General features: G+C 43.2%; 1 pseudogene; it reads left to right on the top strand.

Annotated features, from left to right (window-relative positions):
* Positions 1-22,527: 22,527 nt before the first annotated feature.
* LOC115507520 lies at positions 22,528-22,926 on the top strand (annotated as a pseudogene).
* Positions 22,927-25,883: the final 2,957 nt, after the last annotated feature.

The following is a 25,883-nucleotide window of genomic DNA, read 5'->3' as shown; positions in this document are numbered from 1 at the left end:
TCTCTTGCTAAAAACACACACACACACACGCACATGTGCACATATGCACATCACTCAAGCCACTCACTGAACACACGGTGCCCTTGCTCAGGTTGTTTCTTCTTCCCAGGAGTATGAAAGTTCGTCTTTTCCTTAGAGTCTCATCCAACGCTTCCAAAAGATATTCGCTATCTCTTTTACACAGTAAAACCCTGGGTTGTGAGTAACTTGTTCTGTGAGTATTCCGCAAGATGAGCAAACATCTCTGATAAATTTTAACTTGATAAACGAGCGATGGCTTGCAACACGGGTAGTACGTGATGCTGAATGTCACATGGTCACAACTGAGCCAATGGATCTTGAGATTCACTTCGATATACAAGCGCTTTGGATTACAAGCATGTTTCCGGAATTATGCTCGCAAACCAAGATTTCGCTGTTACGGTATTTTGTATTTGGTGTTATTATAGAGTTTCCCATGTTGTATATTATTATATTATTATATCTACTAGAGATTCAACTTTCTAAATATTACTTGAACATATCTTCTCTTCTGTATTCCCTCTACCAATGCCTTAGTTCAGTTTATCATCATCTCTTATCTGGATTATTGCAACAGTATCCAGTTGTGACCCTTTCCCATCTGTTTTTCATACTGCCAACCAAGGTGACCTATTAAGGTGCTATTTTGATTATATCATGATTATATCATTACAACTTTTTGTGGATCCCCATTGCCCTAAATGATAAAGCCTGTGATTCTTGGTCTAGTTAAGTTGTCCCTGATTTCTTCCTCCGCTTCTTTTACTCCGCTTCTTACTCTTCCCTTGAAAACTCTGTCCCAGGGGCGCCTGGGTGGCTCAGTCAGTTAAACGTCCGACTTCGGCTCAGGTCATGATCTCACAGTTCGTGAGTTCGAGCCCCGCGTTGGGCTCTGTGCTGACAGCCAGGAGCCTGGAGCCTGCTTCGGATTCTGTGTCTCCTTCTATCTCTGCCCCTCCCCCACTTGTGCTCTGTCTCTCTGTCTCTCTCTCTCAAAAATAAATAAATGTAAAAAAAAAAAAAAGAAAAGAAAAAGAAAACTCTGTCCCAGCCATGAGGAGTTACTGATAATGCACCCAATAAGCCATGTTATCTCAAGGTTTTGTGCCTTTGTAAAGGCTGCCTCCCCTACCTGAGATAACTGTTTTCTAGTATTTAGTGAAGATAATTCCTGTAGATCCTTTAGACCCGTACTTAGATTTCACTTTCTCTAGGAAGCTTCCCTGACACTAAAGTATTTTTCTTTTGTGACCCTATAGTTCCCTTCCATCTTACTATATTTTATGATTGTCTGCCTCGATCGTAAGATATACAGATATAGTCCCAGCCCATGCAGGGACAGTATCTTAACCATCCCTCATCTCTATTTCCTAATCCAATGCCTTGCCCAGTGTAGTTGTTCAATGAATAGTTTTTGAATGAGTGAAGGATGAATGTTTGAGGGGAGAACGTATGTCTGGCCAAGGGCAGGCTTAGGGTAACTGCTTTATTTCGTGTCCTGAGTATTTCTTTTTCTTTTTTTTTAAGTTTATTTAATTGAGAGTGCAACTGGGGGAGGGGCAGAGAGAGAAAGAGACAGAATCCCAATCGGGCTCTGCACTATCAGTATAAAGCCGAACACGAAGCTTGAACCCACAAACTGTGAGATCATGACCTGAGCCGAGATCAGGAGCTGGACTCTTAACCGACTGAGCCACCCAGGCACCCCTATTTTGTGTCCCGGGTCATTCTTAACTCAATGGCCACAGGGCTATAGAGCATGACATAGGGAGCCAGAGTATTTCTAGGCTATGCCTGGAAAGAGCTAGCTTCGGTGTCATTTACACAAACTTACAGAGTTACTGGTATTAACACTAGATTGAAATAGAGCTTCAAAGTCAAATGGCCGCTGCAATGCACATTGTAGCATAATCAGTAGCAGTGAGACAAAGACATTAGGAAAATGGGATTGATGAAACCATACAAGAGAAAGGAATCTGGGTGCTATGGAGACGAAACCGTAGTCACAGCTGTTGACTCTAGGGGACAACAGAACAAGAGGGGGATGAAAAGAGCAATAAAAGGCCATTGAAAGCACACCTGTTACAGTAGGAGACAGGCCTTGGACAGCATCCGGTTACATGCCTAGGACAATTTGCCTCTTATTTATTTTAAACTCTGAGAAATCTAGGGATACGTCTGGATAAGACGGGGCATTGTTCTAACATTTCCTATTGGCAATATCCTTTCTGTACTCCTGGACAAAGAAAGACAAATAGTTAAACGCAAAGCAAAGGCAATTTATCTCTTAAAATACATGTATGAAATGTAAATGATATAGGAGGAAAAAAAACTATTGAGTTACTAACCATCCAACTCACATGTAATCTCACCGTTATCCTTTTCTGATGTCCGGTCTTGCCATTAAATATAATTTTAAGAAATTTATCATCCAGATGTTATTAAAACCATTCTTTCATCTTTAGCCTCCCAGATGGCTTAGGATCCACAGGAATTTAGTTTGATAACGTAAGTACCATATTTTAAGGATTCCTGAAAATAAGTAGATAGCTTAATAAAAGAGATAATGCGTACAGACAACCACAAATATTTAAATAAAAGTGGAAGCATTCGGTCAAAAATCTGAGTTTATGTCTACATGATGACAGAATAAAATTTCCATTTTTCATGCAACATTTTAGCTGTAACCATGTGGACACGGCAAAAACATCTTTTTTTAGTTATTCATGTCTCTCTATAGAAGAGATTATTGCCATACCAACAAGAACACAAAGTTTGATGATATTAATTCATACCAAGGTAGGCAGGCCTAGCAGAAAAGGACTTCCTGAAGGACATTCTATTTTTCTGTTTTGTGTGTGTGCTGTTAGGTGAACCAAAGAATTCCCTAACTGCTACCATCGCTAGATTATATAGTGTCAGCTCTCCTGGGGTTCCTTCCTTCCTTCCTTCACTTGAGAATTAAACTGGGATTCGGGGGAGAAGGTATTAAAGAGTATTCCAAATAGAAACGCATATGCGTGCAATCTGCGAAGGAAGGGAATTTGGCATGTTGGAGGATGTAAAAGAAGGTCAGAACAGTTCAAGGACAGTGAGTAAGGGCGAGACTTTGGGCTTTACCTTAAGAACCATACGAAATCATTGAATCATTTTCATGTTCAAGAGTGAATCGATCTGACTTATGTATTTAAAGTTCATTAGACGGGCACCTGGGCGGCACCGTCGGTTAAGCGGCCGACTCTTGATTTCAGCTCAGGTCCCGATCTCACGGATTTGTGAGATCAAGACCCGTCTCCAGCTCTGCGCGGAGCATGGACCTGTTTAAGATTCTCTCTCTCTCCCTCTCTCCCTCTCTCTCTCTCTGTCTCTCTCTCTCTCTGTCTCTCTCTTTCTCTCCCCCCCCGACCCTCCCCTGATCTCTCTCTCTCTCTCTCTCTCTCAAAATACGTAAATAAACTTTAAGAAGGTCACTAGATACACAGTGTGTAAAATGGATTGGAGAACTGGGCTCAATTAGAGCTAGAGGCAGTGATATCTGTTGGCTTGCCCTAGAGTCCTAGCAATGGACATGGAGAGAAGTGGGCAGAGTTGAGGGAGATGTCAGAGGCAGAGTCAATAGAATTTAGTGATTACTCGATGGCAGAAGAGAGACTATACTGTTGAAGTTGACTCCTGGTTTTCTGACTTGAGTAATTGGGTGGATAGTGGCGCCTTTAAGGAAGAACAGGAATTGGGGGTGGGTGGTGTAAGTCTTGAGGATACTTGTCCTGTTGAACTTTTGGTGCCTACCAGACACCTAGAGTGGGCAGCTTTTAAGTTCAACACGAAAATCTAGGATGGTGTCATCGGCACATAAGTGAGATTCTGGGAGTGAAGTTGTCTAGAGAGAAAAGGCCATTCTCTGAGAAATTCCAACAGTTCAATTTTGATCAAAAAGGGAAGAATCAGGGGTGCCTGGGTGGCTCCGTCAGTTAAGCATCCGACTCTCGATTTCAGCTCAGGTCATGATTGCACGGTTTGTGGGATCGAGCCCTGAGTTAGGCTCCGCGCTGACAGCGAGAAGCCTGTTTGGGATTCTCTCTTCCTCTCTCTCTGTGCCCCTCCCTTGCTCATGCTCTCTGTCTCTCTCTTTCTCTCTCTCTCTCTCTCTCAAAATAAATAACCTTTTTAAAAAATGGAAGAATCAACCATTTAATACAATGAAGGAACCAACAAAGATGCCGGTGGAGTGACCAGATAAAAGGAAGAAAACCAAAAGAGGGTGAAATTGAGGATGAAATGAAGGGAAGGGTGTTTTTTTCCCCAAAGTTTTATTTATTTACATAATCCCTACACCCAATGTGGGGCTTGAACTCACAAACCCGAGATCAAGCGTCATATGTTTTCTGACTGAGCCAGCCAGGCACCCTGGGAAGACTGTTTCAAGGAGGCTATGATCTTCTAAGCCGAAGACTGAAAGGGCGACACATATAAGATTCTCTCTAGTAGGCATCCCATCATGCCCTTACACTTGCAGCTGAACTGTAGGGCGTAAATACATGGGCAACGTGGCTGCACTACATCTACAGAACTGGGGCAATACGGCGAAAAATAATTCTCCTCTGGAATCTTTGTTTTTTAAAGTTTATTTACTTTTGAGAGAGAGCCAACCCTGGGATCACGACCTGAGTCAAGATTAAGAGTCAGGCGCTCAACCAACTGAGCCACCCAGACGCCCTTCTCCTCTTGAATCTCATAAAGCTTATGGAGAAATGGCCTGAGTATTTTTCCATAGGCATATGACAAACTATTTTCCTTTCTTAGACAGGAGAATTAGGCTTCCCATTTGTGATTTATAGGCACCCACATGTTCCAAATACACTGGAACTCAACAGAAAGAATCAGATTCTCTTGTAGAGGAGAAAGAGATACAACTTCAGGGGAAAATATCCACAGAGACACAGATATGGTGTCCACATCTTCGAGCAGGCACAAGAGAAAGATCAAAGAGTAGAAAACACTGAAAAAACGGTTCTTGAGCTGCAACTCCCTCAAGTTTATGCATTTCTGGGAATATGAAACTCTTTCAGTGAAGAGTATAAGCTGTATACAAAGTTTGAGTTCGATCAGGATCGTATATCAAAGACGATCTCGCTTGCTTCAAATGAGTTAACTGGATATTGGCTAAAATGAGCTTAAGCTAAAAAGGAACTAGAAATGTTGTGACTAAGCTTCTGACAGATGCAAGTAACAAGAAGAAGAACACTGTGGCAATCCAGAAAATGGATTGGGGCCAAAAGAGAGCCAAACTGCTGATTAATGTACCCTGACAGAATTTCATCCCCACTATGAATTCAGGAGATATCATTTCAGAAAAACAAATCTCTTCCATTTATTTTACTTTATTATTTTTTTCTAAAGGGAGAGCGAGCGAGCACATGAGCTGGGGAGGGGCAGGGGGAGAGAGGGAGAGGATCGTAACCAGCGTCCACGCCCAGCATGGAGATGGATGCGGAGCTCAATCTCATGACCCTGAGATCATGACCTGAGCCCAAATCAGGAGTCTGACACTCAACTGACTGAGCCACCCAGGTGCCCCCAAAACAAATCTCTTAACAAATAAAAATTACACACCGTTCACCTTCTAAGCCCATACTATCAATGAAATCTTTTTGAGAGAAAATGAGGGTGGGGGGAGAAAGGGAGGGAGAGAGAGGGAGGAAGACAGAGAGAGAAAGAGAGAGAGAGAGAGAGAGAGAGAGAGACATTCTGCGAAGTTGATTCTGTGTCTGCCTGATAGTCACTGGATGGAATCACAAAGAAAACATTGGCAAGAGATCAGGCCTTCTGGAATCCATTAAAGACGAAGAAGGGGAAAAGTATCTAAACAATTGGTTTCAGGTCAGCATGCTATATGCAAGGATTTGGGTAGAACCGTTTAAGGGCCAGCAGATCCAGCAATAAAATTTCATAATCAGCGTTCATAAAAACAGCAAGAACAGAAGTCTGCTAGGTTAGAGAACGACTGTTGCTACTACATATGGTGGATCTCATCTGTCAGTCTGAACCAGAAACAAAGATCTTGGTGGGATATTTATCCTCTACTTCTGTTCTTGCCTTTCGGCATGCACAAGTTTCTGCACCACCTCCCCGAGTCGCTAGTCACAATCATACAGTTTATGAAGGTGTGCTTGCAATACAGACTAACCTCCTGACCAAGCTAACCACAGACTTAGAATACAAATGAGGGCTAACCTAAGCTGGGGATGGTCACGGTGACCGCTGTGTCTCATCCCCACACGTCCTCTTGCTGGAGAAATTCAATAGACAAGAGCTGCGCGGTAGAATAGCTTGACTCGCAAGGGCAGCCTGCTTCAACAAGAAGCATCGGAGAGAAATTAGAGATCAGGTAGGTAAAATGCCAGGGATAGGGCAGTCAGCTAACACAGGATAGAACAGGTCGGTACTGGGGCCTTGAACAGACTAGGACTCTCATTTCTGACCTTTTAGAAAATGGAGACTACTCATTACTAAGAAGACGATAGCTTGCTGAAAAAGTAAAGAAGTGGTTGTTCATTATCGAAAGATTTTTAGAAAATAAAAAATGCAGCAGAGATGGCTGCACTTGGCTCCTTGGGGTACATCCCATAAAATCTTTTCCTATGCGTGGAGCGCCTGGCTGGCTCGGTCCATGGAGCGTGTGACCCTTGATCTCGGGGTTGGCAGTTCAAACACCACGTTGGGTGTAGAGATTACTTAAGAATAAAAATCTTAAAAAAAGATCTTTTTCTATGCATATGAAGTTGATATATATATATATACATATATACATGTATATATATATATATATGTAGTTACTGCATTTGAAGCATTTTCAGTTTTCACTTATGATATTTTTAGGAACAACTTTCCATTACAATAAATATTTACCCATGGTACTATTGTTATTTCTAGATAATACTGGAAGGGTATATCACCATTTATTTCACTACTCTATTGTTGAACACATATGGTGTTTCTAGTTTTTCTTGCTAAAGAATCCTGCAGTGAATATCGCTGAACACATTATTTCTTTAAGGATCCCTTTCTAATATCAAACATATAAAAAATGGAACAACTTGAAATCCACTTGCAAAAGATTGATGTTGTACCCCTACCTCACACTGGATACTAAAATGAACTCTAAATGGATCAAAGGCCTAAATATCGGAGATAAAATTGTACAGCTTCTGGAATGAAACATAGGGGTAAAACTTCATGGCCTTAGACTTGGCAGATTTCTTAGATACGACACCAGAGGCACAATCAGCAAAAGAAAGAATACGTAAAATGGACTTCGTCCTTAAAAACCTTTCTGCAACAAAGAGCTGTGTCAAGAGAGGAAAAGGCAATCCACAGAATGGAAGAAAATATGTGCAAATCATATATCTGATTGCAGTAGGATCCAGAATATATAAAGAGACCCTATAATTCAACAACGAAAAGAAGAACGACCCAATTAAAATATGGGCAGAAGACTTGAACAAACATTTCTCCAAGGAGGATCAACAAATGTTCCACAAGCACACGGAGAGACACTCAACACCATTAATCATTAGGGAAGCGAAAATAAAAATATGGTAAGATGCCACCTCACCCATCACAAGGGCTAATATTTTTTTAAAAATCCCGGAAAATAGTAAGTGTTGACAAGCATGTGGAGTAATTGGGACTCTGGTACATTGCTGTGCGGAAGTAACATGATGCAGCTACTGTGAGAAACAGTTTGGAAGTTTCTCAACAAATCGAACATAGAATTACCATATAACCCAGCAAGTCTACTTCTAGATAAATACCCACGTTCAGAGCAGCACTACTCACAATTGTCAAGACACGGACACAACCCAGACATTCATCCGTGGATTAATGGTAAACAAAATTAGTATATCCATTGTAGGGGCCAAGGAGAGGTCACCCCTAAACGTACCACAATGGCATTTTGATTATTATGAATTAAAGCTACTTAAAAACAGCTGTGCAAGGGGTGCCTGGGTGGCTCAGTTGGTTAAGCGTCCGACTTCAGCTCAGGTCATGATCTCGCGGTTCATGGGTTTGAGCCCCGCGTCGGGCTCTGTGCTGACAGCTCAGAGCCTGGAGCCTGCTTCGGATTCTGTGTCTCCTCTCTGCCCCTTCCCCACTTGTGTTCTCTCTCTCTCTTTCTCAAAAATAGAACATTAAAAAAAAAAAAAAAAACAGCTGTGCAAGAAGAACACTCAGAACTTCCCTTGTCCAGCTGAAAAAAGGAAATAAATCTGTGTGAAAGGTACCCTCCCTGTACCCGGAGGTAAAGAGACATCCTTATGACCAGAGATAGGTAATTTAGGTAATTTATCGGGTCTTCGTGCGCAAGAAAACCTTGATCTTTTTTCTCCTGTTAATCTGTCTCATGTAAATTTAATTCTTAGCCCACCTAGAAGAACCTCGGACAAAGGAAAATTTCTTCCTCCCTTCACCATACAAGGGGCTATGACTCAGCCATGTAAAGGAATGAGGCTCCGATGCATGTTACAACATGGATGAACCTTGAAAACATTATGCTGAGTGAATGAAGCCGGACAAAAAAGGACATGTATTGTATACTTTCATTTAAATTGTTTTTTTTTTTTTACGTTTATTTATTTTTGAGACAGAGAGAGACAGAGCATGAATGGGGGAGGGTCAGAGAGAGGGAGACACAGAATCTGAAACAGGCTCCGGGCTCTGAGCTGTCAGCATAGAGCCCGACGCGGGGCTCGAACTCACAGACTGTGAGATCATGACCCGAGCTGAAGTCGGACGCTCAACCGACTGAGCCACCCAGGCGCCCCTGTATAATTTCATTTAAATGAAATATCTGGAATAAGGAAATCCATGGTGATAGAAGGCACAGCGGTGACTGCTAGGCCCCAGAGGGAGGAGGCATCGTGGAATGACTGCTTAATGGGTGAGGGGTTTCTTTTTCGGGTGATGAAAAATTTCTGGAGCTAGATGGTGGATGATTGCACCACATCGTGAATGTACTTAAGGCCACCGAATTGTACATTTTTAAGTGGTTTAAAAGGTAAATTTTACGTTTATTTGACAAGAAAAATTAAATAAAATGGTTTTCTAAGCTTACATAATAGTATTACTTTGAATATCCCTTACTTGAGGCATTATATGATGACACAGAGCTACTATGACTTTAGTAATACACTATGAGTTAACATTCTGTTAAACACCATATATGGACATGTTTGAAAAAATGCTAGGTGTATATGCAAGACAAATGTATATGACCTAATACCAGGCTTTCTTCATACAAGGGTCTGAGGACTCCTTGCAATAATTCGGCTGGCTCCTGGAGATTTAGAGCCCACAGGCTATGACTTATTGGGCAAGAGAACGAGTCCACAGAAATAAAGAAGGTAGCATATTCGTTTTCTGTGGCTGTTGGGACAAATGACCACAAACGGGGTAGCTTGGAGCAACACGAATGTATTAGCTCACACTTGTGGATGGCACAAGTCCAAAATCAAGGAGTTAACAGGGTTGCTGTCTCTAAAATTTCCCAGGGAGGATCTATTCCTTGCCTCTTCCAGCTTCATTGGCTTATGATCACATCACTCCAATCTCTGCCTCTCTGTTTACATTGCCTCTTCTTCTGTCTCAAAACTCTGCCTCTATCTTATCAAGATAAGTGTGATTGCTTTCAGGGACCAGCCAAATAATACAGGATAAACTCCTTCTCTCAAGATCCTTAATTTCATGAAATCTTTTGCCTTATAATAGTAACATCCGGGGCGCCTGGGTGGCTCAGACGGTTGGGCGTCCGACTTCGGCTCAGGTCACGATCTCGCGGTTCATGAGTTCGAGTCCCGCGTCGGCCTCTGTGCTGATAGCTCAGAGCCTGGAGCCTGTTTCGGATTCTGTGTCTCCCTCTCTCTCTGACCCTCCCCCGTTCATGCTCTGTCTCTCTCTGTCTCAAAGAGAAATAAACATTAAAAAAAATGTATAATATTAATATCCACTCATTTGCCATATAACATAATATTCACTGGTTCTGGGGATTAGGATGAGGACATATCTTTAGGGGAGACCGTTATTCAGTGCACTATAGTCTTTCTTTTGCCCCCACCCCCAAATTCACATTCATCACAGAGAGTAAAGACTGAGCCCTGGGGGGAATATCTATAGTCAGGAGTGGGAGGAGAAAGAGAAGCCACCGACCAGGGGAAAGGAGGGGCAGTGGAAAATGGAGGAGGTGTTTCAAGGCCATATAGGGAAGCTTTGGTGGCTCAATAGGATGAGCATCTGACTCTTGATTTGGCTCAGGTCATGATCTCAGGGTCGTGGATCTCAGTGCTGGGGTGGAGCCTGCTTAAGATTCTCTCTCTCTCTCCCTCTGCTCCTCTCCCCAACCCTCTCTGTCTCTCTCTCTCTAAAAAACATTAAAAATATTCAAGGCAGAATAGTTCCATTTAATAGTCCCATTTGATCATGCTTTTGGTCAAATAAATAGAATCATACAATATGGTCTGTGTTTTGTTTTGTTTTATAGTTAATTTATTCATTTAGAGAAAGAGAGAGAGAGAGAGAGAGAAAGAGCATGAGTCAGGGAGAAGGGCACAGACAGAGAGAGAGAGAGAGAGAGAGAGAGAGAATCCCAAGCAGGCTCCATGCTCAGTGTGGGACCCAATGCGGAGCTGGAGACCATGACTGTGAGATCGCGACCCGAGCAGAAGTCAAGAGTGGGACGCTCAACTGACTGAGCCACCAAGGTGCCCCTTCATTTTTCTTGTGCTAACTTCCAGTCCATCATCAAAGACCTAGTGATTTTAACTTTGAAATGTTTCCTCAATTCTTCTCTCCAACCTCGCTGTCATCATCCTACTTTAACTTTTTATAAGTTTTTTTAAAATTTGAGTAGACTTGCAATATTACATGAGTTTCAGGTGTACAATGTGAGTGATTCAATATACCATGGACTACATTCGCTATGCTGTGCCTTTTATTCCCATGACTTATTCATTGTATATGTGGAAGCCTGTACCCCCCACTCCCCTTCATTTATTTTGCCGATCCCCCCCACCCCCTCCCCTCTGGCAACCATCAGTTTGTTCTCTCTACCTCTGGGTCTGATTCTGCTTTCTGTTTGTTTATTCATTTTTTGGTTTAGATTCCACATATGAGTGAGATCATATGGTATTTGTTCTTCTCAGTCTGACTTATTTCACTTAGCATAATACCCTCTAGGTCCATCATCATCCTACTTTATTTTATTTTTTTAAACTGTTTTTTGTTTATTTATTTTTGAGAGAGAGAGAGAGAGCGTGCGCAGGGGAGGGCAGAGAGAGGAGGAGACAGAGGATCCAAAGCAGGCTCCGGTCTGTCAGCACAGAGCCCGACGTGGGGCTCGAACTCACGAGCCGTGAGATCATGACCTGCGCCGAGTTCGGACTCTTAACCTCCTGAGCCACCCTGGCGCCCCAGGAGAAAGTCTTTAAGTTGGTACACAGAGCCTCCTTGATCTGGCTTCCCCTTTCGTCTCCAGCCTCATGCCTCATCACTCTCTGACTCAGACTTCATTACCCAGCAACCATCACTGCTCTATCATTCATCGGAATGCACCACGCCATTATTCACTCCCATTCCTTTGCTCATGGCCTTCTCTATACGATCGTCCTACTTACTCTTTGGGCCTCGGTTCAGGCATCACCTCCTGAAAGATTTATTTGACCCCACTCGACCTAGGCTTCCCCCCTTGATGTTCTTTTATGGCCTCCTGTATTTTGTCAGTGCTCTTAACACAGTTTATTATTATGGTCTATTTATATGACCGTATCCCCCCACCCCAATTCCCACTAGGGTTTGAGCTCTTTAAGTGCAGAGGTTGTAGCCTATCCGTTGCTATATCCACAGCAAGTAGCTTGAAGGAGTTTATTAGCCTCATCAGCTGAGAACAGGGCCTTTGGCCCTCTATCTCTCTACTGTCCACTGCCGTGATTGTGGACCTTTTGCCCAGAATCCAAGATTCTTGAGGATTGTTACCATTCACCCGGAGACAATAGATAAGGTGTTAGGCACTAAAGGAATTTAGTAATGTGGGGCCCAGACTGAGTCATACAGAATAAGCTGGCTGTACTCACCATTCATGTGACAGAAGAGAGAGAATTATTGCTTTGCCTGTATGCATACATCTAACAATCAAATACCCCCTCCTGCACTATCAAACCTGTACTTGGACATATACACATGTGTTCCTACCTAATTATTATTTTTCCTGCAAATGGAGCTCTTAATGGACTTCTAAAGCTCTAAATTCAAGGAAGAATTCAAGATGGTACGATTTCTCTACTCACTGTAAAACGGAATTGTGAGAGACCCTCTGTATCCTCTTTAAATGGCTGAAACGAAGAACTCAGCGATCACGAGTAGGAAATCCTCATATCCAAGTGGGTGCTGTGCTAAGTTCCCAGACATCTTCAGACGTAATCAGGACATTCCTGGTCCCACCCAGCTGTCACACTGGACCACTCTCACTCCAGTGCAAGTGGACATTAACAAAACACACCATGGGCTTAGGCGTCTGATGACTGCATCCCTATCAAAGGGTTCATGCTGGTCACCCCTCACTGCCCACTTTCCCCCTTGTTCCTCAACTTCTCGTCCTTGCAATCTTGTTCTACTTGAAATCTCATTCTGTTATGTCCTTTATTTTACTCCCAAGTTTTTTTTAATGTTTTTTTTTTTTATCTTGAGAGAGAGAGAGGGAAACAGAATCCCAAGCAGACCCCATGCTGTCAGCGCCGAGCCTGACCTGTGGCTCGATCTCACGACCACGAGATCATGACCTGAGCTGAAATCAAGAGTCAGATTACTTAACTGACTGAGCTACCCAGAAGCCCTTACTTCCAAGTTTATTTGTCGTTTTAAAATCAGCATTGCTCTTTCTAGAATCTCAGATAAGTATGCCACATTTCAGAACAGGAGGAACTGTCTACTAGGGGTCTTTAAGCCAGAAATCACATATCTAACAAAATGTATTGAGCACCTGCTATGTGCTGGGCTCTGTTCTACATCCTGCAGATACAACAATGGACAAATCAGGCAGAATTTCTGCCTCATCAGCTTACATTAGAGTTGGGGGGTAAGCATTAAAACAACACAAATAAGTAAAATCTGTGTTAGATGTTGATAAAGAAGATAATAATCCAGGAAACGTGTGATTGCAAGGTGGCTGTCCTATTTAGATAGGGTAGTCAGAGGATAGTCAGAGAAAGTCACATGGAAAGGCTTGAAAGGAGTGAGGGAGTGAGTCATGTGGATGCCTGTGGGAAGAATATTACAAGTAGACAGGACAACAACGGGAGAGGCTCTGGGGGAGGAAAATGACTGGAGGGTTTTAGAAATTGGAGGCTAGTGTGGATGACCCGGAGTGAGCAAGGGGGTGGATGGCTCGAGATGAATTCAGAGAGGAAACAGAAAATCGGTTCTGGTAGGGCCCTATGGGTCATCAGGACAACTGTGGATTTTACTCTGAGAAATTTGGTTTTGGACAAAAGAAGTTATGTGATTTGACTTCCGTTTAACAGAATCGCTCTAGCAGCTGTGTTCAGAGCAGGCTCTGTGGGGGAAGTGGGCAAAAATGGAAGCAGGGAGACCGGTTAGGAGGCTCTTGAAGTAATCCAGACCAAAAAAAAAAATGATAATAGTTTGGACTAAGACAATGGTGGAGCTCCTCCAAAGTGGAGGTGGTGAGAAGCGGTTGCCTTCTAGATAGGTTTTGAAAGTATTGTTGGCAGGACTTGTAGATAGATAAGCTGAGGGTAATGGAAAAAAAGAGAGGGACGAGGGTAGCAGATGTTTCTTTAGCCTGGACAGCTGGAGAGATGGGATTGCTCTTTCCTAAGATAAGTAAAAAATGTGGCAAGAACAGGTTTGAGGGGAAATATCAGGGATTTGATTTTGTGTCTATTAAGGGTCTGATGCCTATTAGGCATCTGAATAGAGAGGGTAGGTAAACAGTTGGGTATGTGAGTCTGGAGTTCAGGAGAGACTTCTGATGATATATATTCGGAAGTCATCAGCATACAGACAGTAAAGAATGGGTGTGGTTGCCAGGGTGTGCCTCAGGGTTCAATAGATAAGAAACTAGGACCAAGGATTGAGCCATAGGCATTCTAGAAGTTGAGTTAATAAGAGGGGTCAGCAAAAGAGAAAATGAACGGCCAATGGAAACAGAAGAGTGCGGGGCCCTGGATGCCCATCAGGAGAGAGTGATCAACCATAATAATCACTACTTACAAGACAAATATTGGAACAGAGAATTAAACTTTGGACTTGTCAACGTAAAGGCCATCGGTGATCTTGAAAAGGACATTTTTTTTTTTTTTTTTTTTTTTGTGGAATGATGGTGGCAGAAACCTGAGTGCAGTGGCTTCTCAAGAAAGAACAGGACTGTGGACAGTTCTTATTTTTGAGGAGTTTTGCTCTAAAGTCGAGAATCAAAACGAGGGAAGGGCTTGCCAGAGGGAGATGTGAAATAAACGATTTGTTTTTCGGAGGGTGAAATAAGAGATTTTTTAGATACTGATGGCAACGATTCAGTAGTAAGTAGAAAGTGGGTGACGTAGGAGAGAGAGAGGTGCATTGCTGGGGTGATGTCCTTGGGTAGGTGCGAGGGGATGGGGTCTAGTGGAAGGGTTGGCATTAGATAGGAACGTGGATGAACACACACAGTTCCAACGGCATGCAGTTGTGTCGATGCGGTGGTGGGGATCGTGAGGGTTCTTTTCTATTTTCCATTCTCTCTTAGGTGAGAAGAATGATGGCGGGGAGAAATGGTGAAGGTCTGAGGAGGGTAGAAATGTGAAATAGTTCTCCACGAGAGACAGAGCGCACCAGGAAATGGAGTCTGATTCTGGAACAGCACTGAGGATCTATTTGACGTGGGTGGTTGTGGGGTTGCGGGGGCAAGGGTGGAATAGGCAGAAAGTTAGATTGAACTGAAGTTGGGGCTTCTCCAAGTGTGTAAGATGAAGCAAGGGGTAAGCCAGACACAGAATCGGAAGCAGGCTCCAGGCTCTGGGCCATCATCAGCCCAGATGTGAGATCCCACAGCGACGACTTTGACTATCACAACCCTTCCTTGGAAACGTTAAGCTCTGGCATGCGTGTTGAAAAACAGTCCAGTCACATCACTAAAGTAATGTACTGGCCTCACCTCATTTATCTATTACCTTTCCTCCAAAGGGCTTTCGCTGCCGAACAAGAATCTATCAAACACTAAACATGCCTCAGAGGCTGTGACTCCTAGAAGAATCAAGGTTTGAGTAAAAGCAGATGAAAGGCCAGAGATAGGAGGAGAGGGATGAAGAGAAAAGGTGAACTAGCAAGGAAGCAGCACCGTTCCAGGGTAAACACGCCATTGGTAAATCAAACTAGTGAAGAAATAATACATGAAAAGGAACTAGGAGGATGACCAAGACAAACAGAGGGGAACGGTGCAGACAGAAGCGTAAGAGTTACGGCAAATATAGTAAAAAAAAAAAAAAAAAATGCGGCAATATTACTGAGATTCTCCACTGACACTTGTGATAGAACACTTTTATTCTAAGGCATCTGAAAAGAATGAATATTTATTCAGTGCTTAGTACATGCCAAGCATTTTATGTGCCTTCATTTATATTAGCCGTGAGGTCTAAAAAGCAGATATCATTATCATCTCTACTTTACGGATGAAGAAACAGAGGAATGGAGAAGTGAAATCAGTTACTTGAGCCCCACAACTTGTCTTCTTGATTCCTTTTTTTTTTAAATACTATTGTTAAAAAAATTTTTTTAATGTTTATTTATTTTTGAGAGACAGAGAAAGACAGAGGAGGTGCAGGGGAGGGGCAGAGAGAGAGGGAGTCACAGAATCCGGAGCAGGCTCCGGGCTCTGAGCTGTCAGCACAGAGCCCAAAGTGGGGCTCGAACGCACGAAATGTGAGATCATGACCTGAGCTGAAGTCGGGCACTTAACCGACTGTGCCACGCAGGCGCCGCAAATATTTTTTTTAAAGTTATCTCTCCTCCCAGCGTGGGACTGGAACTCACAACCCTGAGATCAAGAGTCACATGATCTACTGACAGAGCCAGCCAGGCGCTCCGTATCTCCCTGATTTCAAAGCCAGTGCCCCTTCCACCTTATCAAGCCACCTCCCAGCTAATTGAGATACTTTATATAACAGTATCCTTTAAAAAAAAAGTTGTTATTTGAATCCATAGTGATTAAAACAAGTTTTTATTTCTTAAAGAATTTTTTTTTTTTTTTTTTGCCTATTTGTCCATTTTGGGGGAGGGAGAGAAAGAGAGAGCGAGCGAGCATGTAAGGGGAGGAGAGCGAGGGAGGGAGAGTGCGTGGAGCCTGACATGGGGCTGGAACCCATGAACTTGAGATCATGACCTGAGCCGAGTTCAAGGGTTGGATGCTTAACCAACCCAGGCGTCCCCCCAAGTATTTTAAATTATAATTTTCAATTACAAAATAGAACAGTATGTTTGCAGTTGTGTCCATAAAGTATGCTGTCCAAAGCCACGCAACAATGTCAAAGATTGATGGGAAATCCAAATATGAGTAAAAATGTTCCTCTGAATTCATGCATTTCATCGAGCACCAAAACCCACAAATATTTTACTTCTATTTGTGTACATTATTCTTTTTGCCACATTTGTTTCATCTGGGTGGATCCCTTAATTTTATTTCATTTTCTTTTTTAAATTTTTTTTTTTCTTTTTTAAATTTTTTTAACGTTTATTTATTTTTGAGACAGAGAGAGACAGAGCACGAACAGGGGAGGGGCAGAGAGAGAGGGAGACACAGAATCGGAAACAGGCTCCAGGCTCTGAGTGGTCAGCACAGAGCCCGACGCGGGGCTTGAACTCACGGACCGCGAGATCATGACCTGAGCTGAAGTCAGGCGCTTAGCCGACTGAGCCACCCAGGCGCCCCAATTTTATTTCATTTTCTATGTGGCCTTCTCCTCAGTTATTAACATGGCATTGGCTGCTGCCTTGGGGTTGGGTATCTGCTATACAGCACGGAGAACCTCACACTCTCTTCTCCTCAATCAACACACCGCTCGTGACCTCCAACTTGTTTTTCCCAATTGTAAAAGTTTACCGAACCTGGTTAAAAAGTCAGCCATTTGGTTATATTTGCTACTACCTTATGCCACGTGGATAATATTTAAAAATTTTAAAAAATGGGGCACCTGAGTGGCTCAGTCAGTTAAACGTCCGACTCTTGGTTTCGGCTCAGGTCACGATCTCACGGTTCGTGAGTTCGAGCCCCACGTCAGACCCTGAGCTGCCAGTGCAGAGCCTGCTTGAGATTCTCTCCTCCTGTCTCTCTGTCCCTCTGCTGCTCGTGCTCTCTCTCTCAGAATAAATAAGTAAAACGTAAAAAAAAAAATAAATTAAAAAGACCGAATGGTATCTAAACCAGCATTAGAAAAGTTAATGGACAGCTTGAAACGCTTTCGATGAGAATTAATTTCAGAAATCCACACAAAAGTAGCGTTGTCCTACCAGGCAAGTCTACCATCCACAGATTTTGGCCAAAATGTTGCTTTCCTCCTTACAGAAGGGGATCTGGGTCTAGAAGATGTCGGAGACAAATCACGGGTAAAGACTTTCATTTTTTTAGTTGTTTGTGGCAAATTATTCCAAGCTCTACAGATTAAATGGAATTTGTATGGTCCTGGTCTGACTGCGGCAGGTCAGGTCATGTTGATCCAAGGCTCGACCGTAGGAATCATAGCATGAATGTATTTTGTCTGAGACAAGGGTAACAGTGGAAGAAACGATGATAAGAAGGCATCCAAGTCTATCACGTCAGCCCTATGCGGCATGTCTACATAATTGGATCTCAGACAAGGGTCCGTGGAGGCCATCCCCCAGCCTTTGTTGACCGAACTGCCCAATGGGAAGCGGGGTGTAATACCCAGCCTAATGATTGTCTGTGTTACAGACTATGCGAGGAAAAGCCCTGGGTCTTTTAAGCATTCAAGCCGAGCCCTAAACTATTCATTATGTTAGAAAGGTCAAAGCAAGCTTCTTCAAAGCAAGGTACTAGAAAAATAAAGACCCCAATGTTCCTAACTAACGTTAGGACTGAAAAAACAAATCTCTATGTTATCTACGTCTGATCAGTAATAAATATTAACATATTCACTTCAGAGTTCCAAAAACCTGGCAAAGAGAAGATCTCTTTATCTTCTCATTCTTTGGATAAGGGCCAAAGGATTTGTTGTCTTTTTTTTTTTAATTTTTTTTTTCAACGTTTATTTATTTTTGGGACAGAGAGACAGAGCATGAATGGGGGAGGGGCAGAGAGAGAGGGAGACACAGAATCGGAAACAGGCTCCAGGCTCTGAGCCATCAGCCCAGAGCCCGACGCAGGGCTCGAACTCACGGACCGTGAGATCGTGACCTGGCTGAAGTCGGACGCTTAACCGACTGCGCCACCCAGGCGCCCCTAGTTGTTGTCTTTTTATTACAGTAGGATACTCCATGTTCAAAATAACTAGGGGGACCTGGGTGGCTCAGTTGGTTAAGCGTCCAGCTTCAGCTCAGGTCATGATCTCGCGGTTTGTGAGTGAGTTCGAGCCCCGCGTCAGGCTCTGTGCTGACAGCTCAGAGCCTGGAGCCTGCTTTGGATTCTGTGCCTCCCTCTCTCTCTCTCTGTCCCTCCCCCACTCACGCTCTGTCTCTCTCTGTCTCTCTCAAAAAATAAATAAACATTAAAAAATTTTTTTAATAAATGAGGAATCACTACAGAGAAAGGGTCCATACACAGAATGCCATCAGGATAGGGGTATAAATCCTTGTTTGACCTCCTTAAACATAAGGAATATAAAGGTCCCATATATATGTGAAAAGTTTAAAAACTGGAATCTTCATACATATTCATATATATGAATATATGCCTATGAATATGTATGAATATAGCAAAGTCTGTGACAGTCAATAATCTTTTTGGTTCTTGTAAAGAAGACAATATTGAAAGTTTAATTTTTTAGCAAGTTTACCAGTGTTTATTATTTTAGAAAACGTACTACATAATTAAAATATGGATTTCCGGGGCGCCTGGGTGGCTCAGTCGGTTAAGCGGCCGACTTCAGCTCAGGTCACGATCTCGCGGTCCGTGAGTTCGAGCCCCGCGTCGGGCTCTGGGCTGACGGCTCAGAGCCTGGAGCCTGCTTCCGATTCTGTGTCTCCCTTTCTCTCTGCCCCTCCCCTGTTCATGCTCTGTCTCTCTCTGTCTCAAAAATAAATAAAACGTTAAAAAAATTTTTAAAAAAATAAAATAAAATAAAATATGGATTTCCAAAATGTATTGATACTAAGCTCCTACTGTGGCTATTTTGTAATGCTTTTCTTTTTCCCTTTTATGAAACATATTTGGAATTATTAAAAATAATACAATAGGGGCGCCTGGGTGGCGCAGTCGGTTAAGCGTCCGACTTCAGCCAGGTCACGATCTTGCGGTGCGTGAGTTCGAGCCCCGCATCGGGCTCTGGGCTGATGGCTCAGAGCCTGGAGCCTGTTTCCGATTCTGTGTCTCCCTCTCTCTCTGCCCTTCCCCCATTCATGCTCTGTCTCTCTCTGTCCCAAAAATAAATAAACGTTGAAAAAAAAAATTAAAAAAAAAATAATACAATAAATAAAAACTGGAATTTTTATGTTTTACTTCTGGCTTCCCTAACAAAACACCATAGACTTGGTGGCTAAAACCACTGGAATTTATTTCTCACAATTCTGGGAGTCCACCATTAGATACTGGCAAGGTAGGTTTTGTTCTGAGGCCACTTCTCTTGGTCTCTGCAGGTGGTTGCTTCTCGCTGTGTGCTCACAGGACTTCTTTGGGTTAGAGCAGGGTGGGGGAGGAGAGAGCAAGCTCTCTGTTGTCTCCTCTTATAAGGGCACTGATCCCATCAGACCAGGCCCCCTACCCTTATGACCTCATCAAACCCTAATTACCTCTCCAAAGCCCCACCTCCAAATACCATTACAGTGAGGGTTAGGGCTTCAATTTACACATTCAAGAAATTGTTTTTAATGTTTATTTATTTTTGAGAGACAGAGCATGAGTGGGGGAGGGGCAGAGAGCGAGGGAGACCCAGAATCCGAAGCAGGCGCCAGGCTCCGAGCTGTCAGCAAAGAGCCCGACGCGGGGCTCGAACTCAAGAGCCGTGAGTTCATGACCTGAGCCGAAGTCGGATGCTTAACTGGCCGAGACACTCAGGCGCTCCTATCAATGTATACATTTTGAACGGACACAAACATTGACTCCACAACACTTTCCAAATATATATGGCTGGCTTTTTAAAGCATTTGCAACATTTATTGATTGATGATTGATTGATTGATTGATTTTAAGGTTTTATTTTTCAATTGTGAAAAGAACACGTAACGTGAAATTTACCATCTAATCATTTCAAGCGTACAGCTGATAGTGTTATGCTCATACTGTTATGCCATCATCACTTACATACAACCCCCAGTGCTCATCACAAGTGCCCTCCTTAATGCCCATCACCCATCTAACCCGTCCCTGACCCACCTCCTTCCATTAATCCTCAGTCTGTTCTCCATTGTTAAGAGCCCGTTATGGTTTGTTTCCTTCCGTTCTCTTTTTAATGCCAGTGCTCATGGAGCTACTTATTTTCCTCTGGGTACAGGTGTGTAAATCACATGCAGTGTCGTAAGGGAGGTGGTGTGGCCTTGGCTACGTCTTCGGTGTTTGCTCAGCTAAGTTTCCCGTTAGTTGAGTGTATGAGAATTCCCCAGAGAAACAGAATTAATAGGAGATATCTATCTACCTCTCTCTCTCTCTTTCTCTCTCTCCCTACCCATCTCTATATAGAAAGAGATGGTTTCACATGATTATGGAGGCGGAGAAGTCCCATGATCTGCTACCTACACACTGGACACCCAAGAAAGCCAGTGGTGTAGATCAGGCCAAGTCTGGAGGCTTTCTTCACTGAAGCAAAAAAGTAAATCAAAGTTGAAAAAAGCAGAAAGATATAAACATAATTAACTAGAACCAGTAAATGGATTCAGTAAGGTCTTAGGATGTAAAATCAATCTACAGAAATCCATTGCATTTCTATACAGTAATGATGAAGCAGCAGAGGGAAAGATTAAGAAAACAACCCCACTTATAAATGCACCAAAACCAATAAAATCCCTAGGAATAAACTTAACGAAGGAGGTGCAAAACCTGTACTCTGAAAACTATAAAACAATGAAAGAAATTGAAGATAACACAAACAAATGGAAAGGTACTTCATCCTCATGGATTGCAATAATAAATATTGTGCAAATGTCCATACGACCCAAATCAATCTAAAGATTTAATGCAATCCCTATCAAAATACCAACAGCATTTTTCACAGAACTAGAACAAATAATCCTAAAATTTGTGTGGAACTACAAAAGCCCCTGAACAGCCAAAGCAATCTTGAAAAAGAAGAACAAAACGGGAAGTGTCACAATCCCAGATCTCAAGATATACTACAAAGCTGTAGTAACCAAAACAGGTATGCTACTGTTACAAAAATAGACCCAGGTCAACAGAACAGAATGGAAAGCCCAGAAATAACCCTCCTAGTATATGGTCGGTTAATCTGTGACGATGGAGGCAAAAACATGCACTGGGAAAATGACAGTCTCTTCAACAAATGGTGCTGGGAAAACTGGACACCAACATGCAGAAGAATGAAACTGGACCCCTAACACCATACACAAAAATGAAATCAAAATGGATTAAAGACTTAAAGGTGAGGGGCGCCTGGGTGGCTCAGTCGGTTAAGCGTCCGACTTCAGCTCAGGTCACCATCTCACGGTCCGTGAGTTCGAGCCCCGCGTCGGGCTCTGGGCTGATGATGGCCCAGAGCCTGGAGCCTGCTTCCAATTCTGTGTCTCCCTCTCTCTCTGACCCTCCCTCGTTCATGCTCTGTCTCTCTCTCTCTCAAAAATAAATAAACGTTAAAAAAAATTAAAAAAAAAAAAAGACTTAAAGGTGAGACCTGAAACCATAAAAATCCTAGAAGACAGTCCAGGCAATCATTTCTCTGACATTGGCCATAGCAACATTTTTCTAGACATATCTCCGGAGGCAAGGGAAATAAAAGCAAACATGAACTATCAGAACCTCATCAAGATAAAAAGCTTTTGCCCAGCAAAGGAAACAACCAACAAAACTAAAAGGCAACCTACGAACAAAGAAGATATTTGCAAATGACATATCTGATAAATGGTTAGTATCCAAAATGTGTAAAGAACTTATGCAACTCAACACCAAAACCACAAACAATCCATTTAAAAAACAGGCAGAAAACACGAACAGACATTTCTGTGAAGAAGCCGTCCAGATGGCCAACAGACACATGAAAAGATGCTCAACGTCACTCATCGTCAGGGGAATGCAGATCAAAACCACCATGAGGCAGTAGCAGCTGCAGCGGCGGTGGTTCAGTAGCTGACATGCAGCTCTTGGTCCACACCCAGGACCTACACACCCTAGAGGTGACCGGCCAGAAGAGGGTTGCCCAGATCAAGGCTCATGTAGCCTCGCTGGAGGGTGTTGCTCCGGAAGATCAAGTTGTGCTCTTGGAAGCCAAACCCCTAGAGGATGAGGCGACCCTGGGTCAGTGTAGAATCGAGGGTCTGATCACCTTGGAAGTAGCCGACCACATGCTTGGCGGTAAAGTCCATGGTCCCCTCACGTGCGGGGAAAGGAAAAGGGCAGACTCTCAAGGTGGCCAAATATGAGACAAGGAAGACAGTTGAAGCCAAGGGGTGGGTGCAGTACAACTGTGCTTTGTCAATGTTGCGCCCACCTTTGGCAAGAAGAAGGGCCCCAATGCCAACTCTTAAATCCGTTGTAACCCTGGCTTCCCCCAATAAAGCTGCTCTAGTCTAGTAAAACAACAACAACAACAGCAACACAATGAGATATCACGGTACAGTTGTCATAATGGCTAAAATCAAAAACACGAGAGGAGCGCCTGGGTGACTCGATCGGTGAAGCGTCCATCTCTTGATTTTCCCTCAGGTCATGATTTTACAGTTCGTGGGATTGAGCCCCATATTGGGCTCCGTGCTGACAGCATGGCTCCTGCTTGGGATTCTCTCTCTCTCTCTCTCTCTCTCTCTCTCTCTCTCTCACTCTATGCCTCTCCCTTTCTCTCTCTCTCAAAAATAAATAAACATTCAAAAAAACCCACAAGAGATGACATGTGTTGGCAAGGATGTGGAGAAAAAAAGAACCCTTATGCACTGTTGGTGGGAATGCAAACTGGTACAGCCACTGTGGAAAACAGCATGGAGGTTCCCCAAATAATTAAAAACAGAAATACCATATGACCCAGTCATTTCAGTCCTGGGTATTTACCCAATGAATACGAAAACACTAATTCCAAAAGATACACGCACCCCTACGTTTATTGCAGCATTATTTACAATAGCCAAATTATGGAAGCAACCCCAGTGTCCCCTGATAGGTGAATGGATAATGAAGATATGGTATGGATACACAATAGAGTATTACTTGGCCAGAAGAAAAAATGAAATCTTGCCGTTTGCAACAACATGGATGGATTTATTTATTTATTTTTTTTATTTTTTTAATTTTTTTTTTCAACGTTTATTTATTTTTGGGACAGCGAGAGACAGAGCATGAACGGGGGAGGGGCAGAGAGAGAGGGAGACACAGAATCGGAAACAGGCTCCAGGCTCCGAGCCATGAGCCCAGAGCCTGACGCGGGGCTCGAACTCACGGACCGCGAGATCGTGACCTGGCTGAAGTTGGACGCTTAACCGACTGCGCCACCCAGGCGCCCCAACATGGATGGATTTAGAGAGGGTAATGATAAGTGAAAAATCAGTCAGAGAAAGACAAATGCCATATGACTTCACTTATAAGTGGAATTTAAGAAAAAAAGTGAACAATGAAAAAAAAAAAGAGACGAGGGGTGCTTGGGTGGCTCAGTCGGTTGAGCATCCAACTCTCGATTTTGGCTCAGGTCATGATTCCAGGGTCGTGGGATCGAGGCCTGCATTGGGCTCTGTGCTGAGCACGGAGCCTGCTTAAAATTCTCTCTCTCTCTCTGCCTGTCTCCCCTGCTCAAAAGAGGTGGGGGGGGGGGGGAGAAACCAAGAAGCAAACTGATGGTTCCCAGAGGGGAGGTGGATGGGGGGAAGGGTGAAACAGCTGATGGGGATTAAGAGGGGACTTATCACGATGAACACTGAGTAATGTATGAAATTGTTGAATCACTATATTGTACACCTGCAACTGATGTAACACTGCATGTCAGCTATACTAGATTTAAAATAAAAAACAATAAGATAAATAAACAAAAGCAATTAGCTCTGGTTCTCATCAACCCTTAAATATTACTTTCTGATTTTGATGTTAACTCCAGCTTAAAAAGAACGAACTAATCTTCAGTATTTCAATACTGAAAGTTACAGTCCCCTGTAATTTGATTTTTTTTTTCAACGTTTATTTATTTTTGGGACAGAGAGAGACAGAGCATGAACGGGGGAGGGGCAGAGAGAGAGGGAGACACAGAATCGGAAACAGGCTCCAGGCTCTGAGCCATCAGCCCAGAGCCCGACGCGGGGCTCGAACTCACGCACCGCAAGATCGTGACCTGGCTGAAGTCGGACGCTTAACCGACTGCGCCACCCAGGCGCCCCAGTCCCCTGTAATTTGAACAAAATTTCAATTATTTTTTTTCTATTGAGAGGAAATTCACATAAAATTAACCATTTTGCAGTGACCAGTTAAGGGGATTACAATACTGTATACCCATTAACGCTCTCCAGTTCCCAATTTTTTTCATCACCCCAAAAGGAAACCCCATGCTCCCCAGTTCCCAACGCCCAGCACCTGGCAACTACTGATCCGGTTTCTGTTTGTATGGATTTGTCTATTCTAGACGTTTCACATAAGTGGAATCATACAACACGTGACCTTTTGTGCGTGCCTTTTTCACTAAACGATGTCCATACCCTACTTTGTTTGTTCATTCACCTATTGATGACTATTTGGGCTGTTTCTACGTTTTGGCTATTGAGTTAGACTTTTTAAAAAAACATTTCTTTAACGTTTATTTATTTTTGAGAGAGAGAGAGAGAGAGAGTGTGTGCACGAATGAGTAGGGGAGGAGCAGAGAGAGGGAGACAGAGAATCCGAAGCAGGCTCCACACCGCGAGCGCAGAGCTCCATGCGGGGCTTGAACTCATTAACTGTGAGATCATGACCTGAGCCGAGATCAAGAACCCGACCCTTACCCGACTGAGCCACCCAGGCACCCCTCCTGACTTAGTTAGACTTCTGACAGTTCAATCAAGAGTCACAATCCCCATATACCTCCCTCCCTTCCACATGATGAGATTATCTACCCTAGAAACAGGATTTTGACTGCTTTAAGTATTTTGTGGCACTTTGGCTCTGTTCCCCAGAACTGTTCAGTCTTTTTTTATCTGCAAGCCTAAGAAGAATCTGTCTCATTCACCCAGCCTCCACAACAGAAAAATTAATCCGTCCCCACAGCATAAACGGTTCCTTCCCTTCCTCTGCATCCCTGCTGACCAATCTTTCCCTAAATAGGGTGCCTTTCAACCTCTGCTTTTGCTTTCCTGCTATTTTCCACCTGTATTTTGCCATCTATGCATTTGGCCCCGTGCAAGTGATCTGACACATGCAAGAGTATTTGTTTCTGATCTAGACTAGCCCCTAAAAATAGTCTGATCTTATATAACTCAGCTACTCCTTAGCATAACGTTCACAACACATTTGAACAGAATTAATATGAACCGTGTTT

Source organism: Lynx canadensis, chromosome X, assembly GCF_007474595.2.
Source record: "Lynx canadensis isolate LIC74 chromosome X, mLynCan4.pri.v2, whole genome shotgun sequence".
Taxonomy (NCBI): Eukaryota; Metazoa; Chordata; class Mammalia; order Carnivora; family Felidae; genus Lynx; species Lynx canadensis.
This window is presented reverse-complemented; position numbering and strand designations above follow the sequence as displayed.